The following is a 13,018-nucleotide window of genomic DNA, read 5'->3' as shown; positions in this document are numbered from 1 at the left end:
GGACACCCTGTGCCAGGGCCTCCCCACCCTCAGGAATTTCTTCTGTACATCCAGTCCAACCCTATTCTCTGTGAGTCTGAGGCCATTCCCCATTGTCCTGTCACTCCATCCCGTGTAAATTGTCTCTCTCCATCTTTCTTGTAGCTCCTTCAGACACTGGAAGGGGCTTTCAGGTCTCCCCAGAAACTTCTCTTCTCCAGACTGAACAAGTCCAACTCTTCCAGCCTGTCTCCATAGCAAAGGTGCTCCAGCCCTTGGAACATCCTACTGGTCTCCTCTGGACTTGCTTCAGCAGCTCCATGTCTTTCCTGTGCTGATGACCCCAGGCCTGGATGCAGCAGTTGGGATCTCACCTGAGCAGAGTAGAGGGAGAGGATTCGCCCCTTCCACCTGCTGCCCCCACTTCCATGTGTCCCTGCTGTCTATGGTGAAGAGTCCTGACAGAATTAGACAGAATTGATGCCCGTCTGACCTTCTTTGGATCTGTTTTCCCCTGTGGAATTATTTTTATCCTACAGCAATATCAGGATGTAACCTGCAGGCAATATCCAAGGGCTCTGCTTTGTTTTTATTGAGCTGTGCATTGGGAAATCACCAGGAGCACTCCAGTGTTGTTCTGCCAGTTCACTTGGGTCGGACATTCCAACAAACTGTTCATCCAGCAGAAAAGTATGTTGTGGATCTGGCCACATGAAGTTGTTAAAGATAATATGGCACCTTGACCAGGAGTGTTTTAGCCTGCTGTCCTTGCTAAATCCCCAGGGAGATAATTACACTCTCCTACTCCAGGAAGCTTTCCCACTCCTAAAATGTCTTCATTTCCTCTCATAAACTGTTGTGGGGAAGTGCAGTGGGATGGGAAGGATGGGAAGGATGGGAAAGAGCCTGGAAGATGTGGCACACAATGTAAGACCCATAAAATGCTGTCAGCCTCTGGTTTGAGGTGAATTATGCACTCCTAAATTTACAGCCTGCGTACTGAAATACGGAGTGCATGCATAAAGGGTGGCTCAATCCAGACAAAAATATTGCATCATCAAGAAGTTTCTCTAATTGAAAGTGAGAGAACTCCAGGAGAATCTCTCCCTGGGGAAAAAATATTAAAAAAAAAAAAACATCTCTTGAGGATTACTTTGCTAAAAATCTCCAGTAGAAACTAGGGAAATGTCAGGAAATCTTTGTTAAAAAAAAAAAAAATAAATACAACCTCTCCTTGATAGGTAAATGAAAAACTAGCAAAAATAATTAATTTTGAACAGGGAAAAATACTTCTTGCCGAGTTGGCTATTAGTAAAGGCTTGGATATCTTCCAAGGTGAAGTTTTTATAGCTGTTAAAATTCATGGAGTGAACAGGCAAAGTGGGAGTTCCTACAGATTCATGCAGTTCTGTTCATTAACATACAAACTACCCCCAGACTGTTGTTAATTCTTGGGCAAATTTATTCTTAAATGTTTCCAGGAAAAGAAGAAGAAAGGAAAAAAAAGGAAAACATTTGACAAGAACAAATGTTTTGCTACTGTAATTAAGAAATATTTTATTTTCCTTCTTCCTATGTGAAAAATGTTAACTTCATTCAAGAAGTGAAGAATTTCAAGGTCAATTCCTACTGCGAGATGCTACAGCACAGTCTTGTGGGTAAAGCAAAAGAGGAACAAAGCTGAATCATAAAGAAATGTTTATTAGGATAATAAATAAACAATAAACACAGCAATAATAAATACATTTTCTAAAGAGCCCCAGGCTCCAGCAGGGAAATATTGCTGCTGGTGGAATATCTGAAGAGAAAAATGGTGGGGGAAAAACAACTTTCATTTATGTAATAGGAAGGAACTGCAAAGTAGCATCAGGTTTGGCTGCATGGTACAGGTGCTCTTAAGTTACTTTTAAGATCTCAGACCCTTTTTATATCCCACTGTTAACAATTCTCTGGAGAAACACAACCTTTGTACAACTAAGGGTAAAGTCTTACTAAGAGAATTTCCTCATTTTTATATTACCTGTTTGTTCCGGAGAAAGAACATTTTTAAAGGGAGCTGCAGCACTTGTAAAAAGGAAAATAAATTAAAAGCCTAAAAGAATTTCTGTAGAAGTTCTGTAAAATCCTGTAGAAGGAAATACTTTCAGTGTGGAAGATGAAGAATTGTAATGAATTGGTTTGTCATAATTGCATGTGAAACATCTCCTAGCCTGGTAAATAGGGCTGTTATATTTCACTCATTGAAGATTTACATATGTTACATATCTATATTCATATATATAAAATAAAGTTTCAAAGTAGAAAGGTCAGTGAAAATACAAATAAAGTTCCCAATTATATTTTCTAAACAGGTGTCACAATTTTTGGGCACCCATGATTCTGTGATTCTTTGAGTACTTACTATTAGAAATAACAAATAGCATGAGAAATGGGAAGTTTTATAATATATAAAACAAATTCAACCCCACTAAGCAGCAGAATTTGTTATTATCTCCTAAAACTTAAAACATTTTTTTAATCTTATGTATATCTACAAACTTTTTCGGCTTTCACCTAAATTAGGACCGTAAGACTGAATCCAGCTCCATGGCTGCAACCATGCTGGGAATGCCATGAATAACCCCAAAATCTCTTCCCAGCACTCTCTAGTCTCTTCCCTCTCTAGGGAAATATTCATGCATAAGAGTTAAGTGTATTATATTCTAACGCATTAAATGTTATTTTCGCATCTGTAGTACAATACAGAATAATGATACATATAATGTGTACTAATCCTATTATAAAGAGCCATGAGAATGAGAAAATAAATATTCAACTTCGGTTTTGAGTAAAGAGAGAAACTGAGCAATGTCAAAAGCCAGAACCCTTTTTATTTAACTCATTTTTTTCTGTTTGGTTTTTGCAAGTTTTACCATTTTTAAGGCAGGAATTGGATAATTTAACAACTACTGATCCCACTAAATCCTGGATATGATACTCCAGAGGCATATTTGGAAAAGTCTTGGTCACTCAATATTAAACATAAAATTCCTTATGAAACTCCCAGGTGTTCATGCATTGACCTGTCAGGTGCCACTTTTCTTCTCAATGAAACCCAGATTCAATGGATGTTGAATTTGTACTTTCAGTATAATTTATGCCACAATTGGTGATCTTGGCTTTAACTGAAAACATTTGAAATCACTTTGGGCTGCTTTGTCTGTAGCAAACTCGACACTTTTAAGGATTTTCAGCCCAGCCCAGAGCAGTTGTGGCTGCCCCTGGATCCCTGGAAGTGTCCAAGGCCAGCTTAGATGAGGCTTGGAGCACCTGGGCCAGTGGAAAGTGTCCCTGCCCATGGCAGGGGGTGGCACTGGATGGGCTTTGAGGTCCCTTCCAACCAAACCACTCCATGATTCTGTGAGCAAGGACATGGATATACGAGTGCCCCCAGCTGTGGATAAACGAGGTAAAATTAAGAGGCAGACGAGTTTGTTTTCTCATTTACCTCCCTTTTCCGTGGTTTTGACCGTTGCCACTTTCTTTTTCATGCAGAGCATCTTGGCTGTGGAGATGAGTGTGTTAACTCTTGAAATCATTATGGAAGTGGAGAAATCATATAGCTGCATTTCCTAACAGAAAATTAATTGGTGGGGACTCCCCTGATCATGTTGGAAATGTAGTTTTATCATGTACATGTGAGGGAGGGAGATAGGAAATGGCAGAAAGGTTAATAGCTGAAAAAAAATTAAAAAATTAAGTCAGTCATCTTCCAAACTCCCTTTTGAAAAGATACTATTTTTATTTGCCTTAGGATATGTTTTTTTTCCCTAGAGCTTGCAGAGCTTTCATTTCTCAAAAGAAGAAAGACTGCCTGCAACAGCCTGGAATAATTTTCTGACATGAAACAGGTATACAGGACTTCACATTTGTTTTGTAAAGTTTCTACAAACACCAAAATAACGAGGGGAAAAAAGTTTTAAAAGCTGTTGTTCAATAGCAGCTACCAGAGGAGAGCAATAGAGAGTGTATTAAATAATGCAAGGCATTCACTCAAATAAATCTGGAATGATCAACAGCAGTCAAGGAATATCCTTGGGGCGAAAAGGAACAGAAAGATAAGAAGAAAAGGTGTCTGATTTAATACAGAAATCATGTTTAGAATTTACAGTGTTTTTATATTTATGACGTACACTCAACTGATACTGAATATATGGAACATTAATGGAATACTTTTATATATTGATAAGCTGTGAGATAGGTAGATAAGAAATATATTAAAAAAAGTCATAAAAACTTCAAAGCTGAAACCCCAAATATCCAAATATTTTTCCATACACATCTTTTTTAATCCTAATGGGTTTTTTTACCCTTTTGCATTCAGTTGAGCATCTTCTAGCTCTTCAGCATTCTCAGATGGTTATTTTCCACATAAATTGAATATTTTTCACCTAAGCTCTGGTTATTAATTATCTGATAATGAAGATCTTATCTGAGCCATCTAGGGCAATTATCTGTGTAGACACAGAACATTTTCACCATGACTGTATTCCCAGTATGTGGAAGGTATAACCACACCCCTTGGAATCATGAATGATGAAGTGGGGCTATTTCCATGAGGATGAAACATTGTGTAATTCTATGATTAAGACTGGATTTATTGCTAATGCAGTATCTAAATAATAGGGGGAGGTGGGGTTTATTTGTACAAAATCTGCACTGCTTCATCCAAGACAAAATCAGGTCTGCCAGGCAAAGGTTTCTGTGGGATGAAGTCAGATTTGAATTTCACAGTTGGCCCTTCTCTATTTAATTGGCCAATCCAAAGCCTGAATCCTAAAAAATGCTTTTGTTTCTTTAAAGGGAAGGAAGGAGTTGAAATCTAGAGCTGACTTTTATAGCTTAGACTTATCTGTAAATTAGACAGAGCTGTCTTTTTAATTAAGAGCTCACAAACACGAGCATTCCCTGTAATCCAATCCATAAGGAGTGGAGTCGTATTCCATAGACAACTGGAACAATAGCTGGACAAATCACACAGTAATTGGCACAGGAAGAATAAAGGCCTGTCCCACACTCCCAGAAGCACAGGCTTTAATCATTCCACTTGCAGTAAAATTCCTCTAGGTGGTAACAGCACAGTTCCCTTTTTTCCTGAATGCCAGAGAGTGAGTATCACAGGTTCACTGATAAAAATCCTGCATGGAGAAAAGCCGGGCTCCAGCCTCAGGCACCAGGATTTCACAGAGTTCAGCTCCGCTGCTGGGGGAGGAATCTCTAACAAATTCCTGTGTGGTGGTGCAGATCCACCACCATCCCGCATTGCATGTGCATAAATAAACAGGGAATTGAAAATGATATCCCTTCTGTTCAGCTGTCCCTCATATTTAACTGGAGCAAGGCAGATTTTCATCACTGGCTCAGCACAGCTGCAAGGGAATTGACAATAAAACCTGCCTTCCCAAGGAAGGTCTCCCTTTCTAGATCAGCATTTCTGCTTTGGTTCCAGCCAGAGCCAAGGCACCCTGCTTCTTTAGGTCTTTAGAGGCACCTTCATTGTGTATCCTTAGCTCAGAAAAAAGGGCATTTGGAGGAATTAAGAAAAAAAAAAAAAGGTGAATTTTTACTCCTACGCACTCATGCCAGGGGCCAGTCAGAGTTTTGTCCCAGTCTGGTCTCTGGGGTCAGGCAGAAGTTGTGTTTCAGGCAGCAGAATCAGCATCTTCAGTAGGCTTAGCAGGATGGAACCCACCCCAGGGAGTCTCCCCAAATCTATCAGGATTCCCACTTAAACGTTTCCTCGCTTTGTGCAGTTTCCAAAGACATTAAGGAATATGCTACCTAAAGAAATGTAAATTATTTGCAGACAGCATTTGCTTTGTTCTGTTTGGGTTTAGGGAGGCAGATATCAAAGGACCTTTATTTTCGTGATGTGAGACTATGCCACGGTCACATCCAGGTATCTTATATCCCTAACAAGTTAAATGAGGTGGATGGTAATTTGGGGTGTCACATGGAGAATGTGGGAGAACAGTAGGAATACAAAGCATATCTTTTTCTAATTAATGCACAGGATTTTTAAAATCCTTAAATTACTGTGCATTTCTTACTTTGCAGCTTGAGTTTCACCCAGCAAGGTGCGGTAACAACTTCCACCTTGACAACAGAGAGAAAACTGTCACATGCAGTTGATTTTTCAGGTCAGGAATATAGAGAGCAAGTCCTGATTTTGATCATAGTTTTCTCTCCTGGAAGACAAGCTGATCAGGTTCTGGAGCCTATTCTTCTGTTTCTGGCTCTTCCCCTCATGATGAAAGTCCTGGCTTTGTTGCTTCACTCTTTTGTTTCCAAGGCAAAAAGATAAATAAGTGACTTTTATGTATATTAATTAGTACAGCAAAATGGAACTGTAATCAGATGGTGTTTCCAGTCAGCCTGTGGGATAACAATTAGCATGTTTGGAACCTGATTCTGATCCTGGTTTGTGTCTCAAATGAAATTAAAAGTCTCTTCTTCTCTCTTTTGCAAGCAGTGCGTTGTGAATAAAAGGGCAAAATAATCTCTTACAGGCTGTTTCTCTCATACATATGATGATGGATTGAAATGTGGTCCTGTTTCTCTGATTCCTATGTTTTTTCCAGACTTTCTGACTCCACTCCTAAATACCATGCTGAAAGTGGAAGGAAAAAGAAGCAGGAACAGAAGCACTCAAGCAGAAGGACACAAATAACTCATTGCATGAGAAGTTCACATCCAGATTGCAGGACAGCCAAGCTGAAGGTTACCTGGTAATTTTTCCAGTTTCTGTATTCTAGGGTCAAAAGAAGAGTTGGAAATACATCAAAATGTAGAAATTCTCTGAAAACAGACAGATGCATGGTGGGCATGGTTTCCACACGAACACAGGGTTTCCACAGGGGCATGGGGTTTTATTTGCACAGGAAACCTCAATCTGAGCATGACTTACGGAGTTACAAGTGAAGAAAGCTGAGGAAATCATGTCAACTGATTTAAATGACTTAAAAATTTCAAAGAAAGCAATTTGCAAAGCTGGGTAAAACAGTCTTGAAAATGTATCTGTGGAATAGGTTTCTCTATGCCCTTCCTACAAAGAGATTATTATAACACGGGCATGCTGTAGTGGGTGTGGTTGTGCTCATTCAAGGCTAGACTTGGTGATCTTGGAGGTCTTTTCCCACCTCAGTTCAGATTGGAAAATCCTAGAATTTTAGAGCTCTGCTGAAGAACTGATTTGGACTTCAGAACTGGACCCATAGGCAGAGCAGTTCTATGCAATAATAAGCCCTAAATGGTTTTATTTCTCAGGACAACAACTGGTGTAGTATCTTCCTACAGATATTCATATATATTCCTAAAGAATAAATCTAATTTCCTTGTAGTAACGAAGGAAAAGCTCCGTGGCAATAAAGTTGCCCCTTCCCTGTTTTTGCCAAGGGTAATCCTTGCTCCAGAGCTCTGACTTGGCACTGGTTTGACCCTGGTGCACACATGGCCTTGGGAAAGCTTCAACATTCACACCTGGGATTTGCCGAGTTATTGCAGGAAAAGGCACTGTTTGATCTCCTTCCCTGCCTTTGAAGGAATTACAGCGATTATATCCTGCCTGGTGGTCATGTACCAGGGAAAAGCAGAGGCCTGAGACGAGGCTTAACTTGCTACCACCTGGAAAGTTAAAAGTCTCCAGGGCTTACAAGTTTAATATTTCAAAAGGGTTAAAACCAAGCTGTGACAATTCATTCAAGACTGGGAAAGACTGTGAATGTACCATAGGAGCAAGATTCTCTTCTCTTTTAAGAAGAATAAATACAAGAAACCATAAATGAATAACAAATCTGTGATCTCTAAATTAATATAAGGGCAGCTATTAGCCTTGAAAAAAAGAATCATTTACCTTTCGTCCCAGAATTAATTTACCCTGAAATGATGCTCAAGAAAGTACTGTTTGTTGTTTGTCCCCAGGGAAGTGGGCATATGGAAAATTAGTATTTCTAATATTTAGTAATGTTCTAGACATTCTTAACATAAAAATATTAAGGTATTTTCTATGTTGAGAATATTGTTGTGACCATTTGTGTGCCTTTTTCAATCCTGTCTTCTCTCTCATCTTCCGTGTCCTTTTGCCTGTCAGACATTACAGAATCACATTCCTAAAAAAGAAATATTCCTAAACATTATCCCTCATTACCACCAGCACGAAATTGAAGAAAACCAGAGGAATGTTGCTGGGTTATTTGAGATTATTCACGATGTGCCAAAGATTGCCCCACTTCAATTTTTAGCTCTGTATTTTGTCCAGTAAAACTCTGGCAAACAATTTCAATAGAGGTGAAGCATTTGCAGAAGATTTTCCAAAGTTCCCTTAGGAACACTGCTATCCTCTGCACTAAATATTCCAGGTTACATTTAGGTACCAGCTGTTGGAAAGACCCCAGCAGAAGAATGGTGATGGAAAGGAAGTTTAACTCTCCTCCAAGTTTCACAGAGCCTAGGTACTTAATGTGCCTGACTTGCAGCCAGAGCTCTTTGCACACTGATATTTTTGGAGGACTTTTGGTTTTTCATACAGCTCGGAAGGATCTAAGTTAAGGGAGAAATCTAGATTAAAAAAAAATCCAAATCTATTGCTATACTGAGGCTGGGTTGAAAGAGGCCATGGCTGCCTGAATGCTTTGTGACAGCCTTTTTGTACATTTTCACTTATGTGTCCAAGTATTTTAAAGCATAGAGCAATGTGGGTAAAGACCAGTATTGTCGTCTTACCCTCACAAAATTTAATTCCAGACATTTGGGTAGTGACATATTGTTAATTAAATATTGATTTGTTGGAGGATGAACTGAACCATCGGTATTTTCCCTCCTAATTAGAATAATGACTGCTCCACATGCCAACAGTTATGAATCTCCCTGAAATAACTGTGCAAGTGGAAATGTAGGAAAGCCTTAAATAATGCAGGATATTGCACCTCAATTATGATTAATAAATTAGCTGTAGTGTAGTAGCTGCACTCTTTGAATAGACTGCCCACATTTCCACTACTTGGAGTAAAGATCCAGTGTTTGATAGTTTGCATTCATCCTGGAGCTCTGTGTTCCAGTTTGTCAGGACTAAGTAGGCTCAGCATTGTGAAAGAAGCCCAGTTGCACATTTCTCAGTGCCATCAATATTGTTCTTAGTGATTCCACAAGCAAAGCAAACTGACAAAGGAAGCCACTCTTTTGCTCCAAGCCAGGAGCTCATTTATGGAATATTAAATACTTCAGTAGCTGAACTTTTTTTAATAATTAATTTTTGTGGTGCTTATGCCCCATGGATGAAGAAGGGGCTTCTATTTCCATTGCAATCAGTTTCTCACTTTTTAATCAACATTAATTTAATGTTAGAATCTGATTTTCTGTATCATGCTAATTTCTCCTGGCTGGTCTCTGATTAGTGAGTTTAATGTGCAACTATTCTCCCTCATCTCCAAGTTCAATTTCTCCTCAGAAGATGTCTGCTTTCTTCAGCTTTCATCTTAACCAGCATGGGATCCTTTCCCCCAGCCAAAGCTATGTCAGCACATCTTTCTTATCTCCCTCAAAATATTCCTCTCGGTCCTTTTCTAAGTTAATTGTTCCTCACTGCTCCAAAATAGAATCCTAGAACCGTTCAAGTTGGAAAAGCCCTCCGAGATCATCGAGTCCAGCCATCCCCCAGCACTGCCAAGGCCACCACTGACCCACGTCCCCAAGTACCACTCTGACAAGGCTTTAAATCCCTCCAGGGATGGGGACTCCAACACTGCCCTGGACAGCCTGTGCCAAGGCCTGACCACTCTTTCAGTGAAGAAATTCCTCCTGATGTCCAACCTGAGCCTCCCCTGGCCCAGCCTGAGGCCGTTCCCTCTCCTCCTGTCCCTGTTCCCTTCAAGCAGAGCCTGGCCCCCCCGGCTGCCCCCTCCTGTCAGGGAGTTGTGCAGAGCCACAAGGTCCCCCCTGAGCCTCCTTTGCTCCAGCCTGAGCCCCTTTCCCAGCTCCCTCAGCCACTCCTGGGGCTCCAGCCCCTTCCCAGCTCCGTTCCCTTCCCTGGACACGCTCCAGCTCCTCAGTGTCTGTCTCATCCTGAGGGCCTCAAAACTGACCCCAGGTTGTTCTTTCATCTTTGCAAGCCTCACCATAGTAAGTCAGTGCAATTTAAATGTAATTAAGACCATGAAATGAGCAATAACATTTTTTACTATTTTATTATCGAAACAAGTAAACTAAAAAGGACCATAATATTTGAAGATGGGCTGAGATGCTTGGTGACAGGAGCCTGTAAAATGGCAAGGAACATGCAGTTTTTAGTCCACCAAAAGGTCGCCTACAGGGCATCTCTGAGCCTGCCTTTATCCCTTCATTTTGTCCTTGAGAATGTTTCAGATTTCCACATAGGAATAGACTCTTCAAGGAGCCTCTTCAAAGTTTTTATAGGGGAAACAATTTGATGCAGTATTTCAGTGTCACTGTTTAATTAGCTATTAATGGATGCAGAGAATATTTGATGTACTTTTTCTTTGTAGATTGTGGATTTTGACTAAGTCAACTGAACTTCATCTTCAGAGAAGTGGAATATTCTTTGCATATCATTTATTGCAAGGGATTATATGACAGGGAGGTGGAAGTGCAATGGGAATTTTGGTGGTTTTGTATTAATAAAGAGATGCTAATTCCTCTGCTTTAAGCAGATTATCATCAGCCTTCCAAGAGCTGGGAACATGTTGCTTTAAAGGACACAGATAATCTGAGCAGAGATTAAGGCACACTTGTTCACTATGAAATTCTGCTGAATTTTGGGAAGTCCCATTTGTTAAGAGGTTTTGTGTTGACTTTATTGGATCCCAGACAGGTTTGGGCTGGAAAGGACCTTAAATCTCATCCAGTGCCACCCCTTGCCATGGGCAGGGACACCTTCCACTGTCCCAGATTGCTCCAAGCCCCGTCCAACCTGGCCTTGGACACTGCCAGGGATCCAGGGGCAGCCACAGATTCTCTTGGGGGTGGATTTGAGTGGGATTTGATTTTTTTAAAATCCCTTTACACTTTCACGGCTGAATTCCTCTCTAACTCCATGAGTTCATACAAAGAAGTTGGAATGAACAGGAAGATAAACGTCACCAACGAACCCCTTGGGACAGACAAAGAAAATTTAAAACAAAGTTCATGCTGTTTACTTATATTGCTGCAGATTAAAGACTGGTTGCCATCTGTATATTTTTAAATGCTCTCTTTTACATAGATCTGAAATATGGTGGTATCTGTTTTATTTTAATGTGTCTCGATCTCCTCTCTTGGAGTGGAATTTAGTTTGGTTTTCTGTCAAGTTTTCTTATCTTACCTAGGGTATGTTTTTTAAACAACATGATGGTTTTTTTGTCATAAGTTACTATAGCAACTTGGAAAAATTAAACATGAGAGATCTGTGGAGGCTTCCGGCTATCTGATTTTTATGTTCTTGTGATTTTTCCAGCAGAAAGAGAAGTTTTGCTAGATCTAAATATAGCTCAAAAAAAGCCAAATGTACCGGAATCACTTATCATAGAGCATGAATCCATGCAAATGAAGAAACAATTGCATATACTAAAAAGCAGAGTGTAGAGAAAGGCTGTAGGAGAAGGTGAATGAAGGAGTTAAAAAGACAGCTCAAGGACACAGATTCCTCATCCTGTAGGGAATTCACTTCAAGAACTTCAAGTAAAAACTATTTAATATTTAAAGCCTTTTTAGTTTTGATGGGTTATTTTCCACTAAGCTTTTGGTTATGTCTTACCTGAATTTTTCATCAGGAAATGTCAAGGCCTGGTAAAATCAAGGAGCTAAAAATCTCCACAATGCTCTCAGGGAGGCACAGGCTGGGGTTGTTGGGGGGTCTGTGCAGGGCCAGGGCTTGGACTTGATCCTTGTGGGTCCCTTTCAACTTAGGATATTCCATGATTCTACGCTTTAAACCTATACAAATGTGATATATGGTCAACAGGTGCTGTGAGTTTAGTGCTTTTGGTAAAGCTCTGGGTTTAGAACAAATGCAGAGGTTGCTCCTTTCAATATTTGCACTGATGACACACATTCAAAACAAATGTTTACCTGCAACTTGTTAATGTGAACATTTTGGGAACAAGAATGGAAATAAGTAGCTATTTTATCAATTTCATTACAAATCGAAATATTTTTTCTTCAGAGCATCTCTGGGAAAGTTCCTTCAAACACAGAGGCACCAAATTCGTTACAGAAATATTGAAATTCTATGTATTCTTGCATTAACTGTGCACATCATTATCTGAAGTTTATCTACAGAAGATGACAAAAGAGACTTTTTTCCTCCCTTTTCACCATCACAGGGCTTGGTGTCACCTTGGTGATAGAATTCGAGCAGCTCAGTGCTGAACCAGGTGCAATCTCCAGTTTCTCTTGAAGCTGCTCACCCCTCCACTTCTCTTCTCCATGCGTTTCTCTAAAAAAAATTCTCTTTCCTACTGTTCAACAGCTTCTTTGTTCTTACTAAAAATCATGAATATGAATTTAGTTAACCTAGAATGAGCCAGCAGCGAGGGATGTGAGGGTTTTGTGCACTGATAGTGCCTGTTGAGGTCTAAATAATAGATGGGGCTGTCACTCTCCCAACAATAAACTCAGGAAACTCAAGTGTTTTATGGGAAAATTCACATTTAGTTACACACTGGATAATTTCGTAATTTCAGCCAGGCTCTTGAGGAACCACACAGATATTTCACTTCATCTGTTTATTGTCCAACAGCTTCTGGCTTGTTCCCAGTGATGAAGGAAGAAAAATCTCGGAGGGAATAACAACACAGAAATCACAGAAACTGCTGAGTTGGGAGGGACCCACAAGGATCATTGAGTCCAAATCTTAGCCCTGCACAGAACATCCCCAAGAATCATAGGAAAAGTCTTATATTTTCCAGTTTGGAATGAATTTCAATCCGTTCCGCTCACAACCATTTGCATAAAATAAGTTCACAGCAATCTTCCCAGTGTCATTCCATATTCTGCTTTAGGTGTGTAG

General features: G+C 40.0%; 1 long non-coding RNA gene across 1 annotated transcript in view; it reads left to right on the top strand.

Annotated features, from left to right (window-relative positions):
- Positions 1-3,331: 3,331 nt before the first annotated feature.
- LOC108445320 overlaps positions 3,332-13,018 on the top strand; it is a 15,562-nt gene continuing 5,875 nt past the window's right edge. Inside the window, exons 1-2 of the long non-coding RNA XR_001860137.1 lie at positions 3,332-3,869; positions 6,600-6,746. This is a non-coding gene — a long non-coding RNA (uncharacterized LOC108445320). The remainder of the gene's footprint in view (positions 3,870-6,599; positions 6,747-13,018) is intronic.

This window comes from Corvus brachyrhynchos, unplaced genomic scaffold, assembly GCF_000691975.1.
Source record: "Corvus brachyrhynchos isolate BGI_N302 unplaced genomic scaffold, ASM69197v1 scaffold2703, whole genome shotgun sequence".
In the NCBI taxonomy this organism is placed as follows: domain Eukaryota; kingdom Metazoa; phylum Chordata; class Aves; order Passeriformes; family Corvidae; genus Corvus; species Corvus brachyrhynchos.
This window is presented reverse-complemented; position numbering and strand designations above follow the sequence as displayed.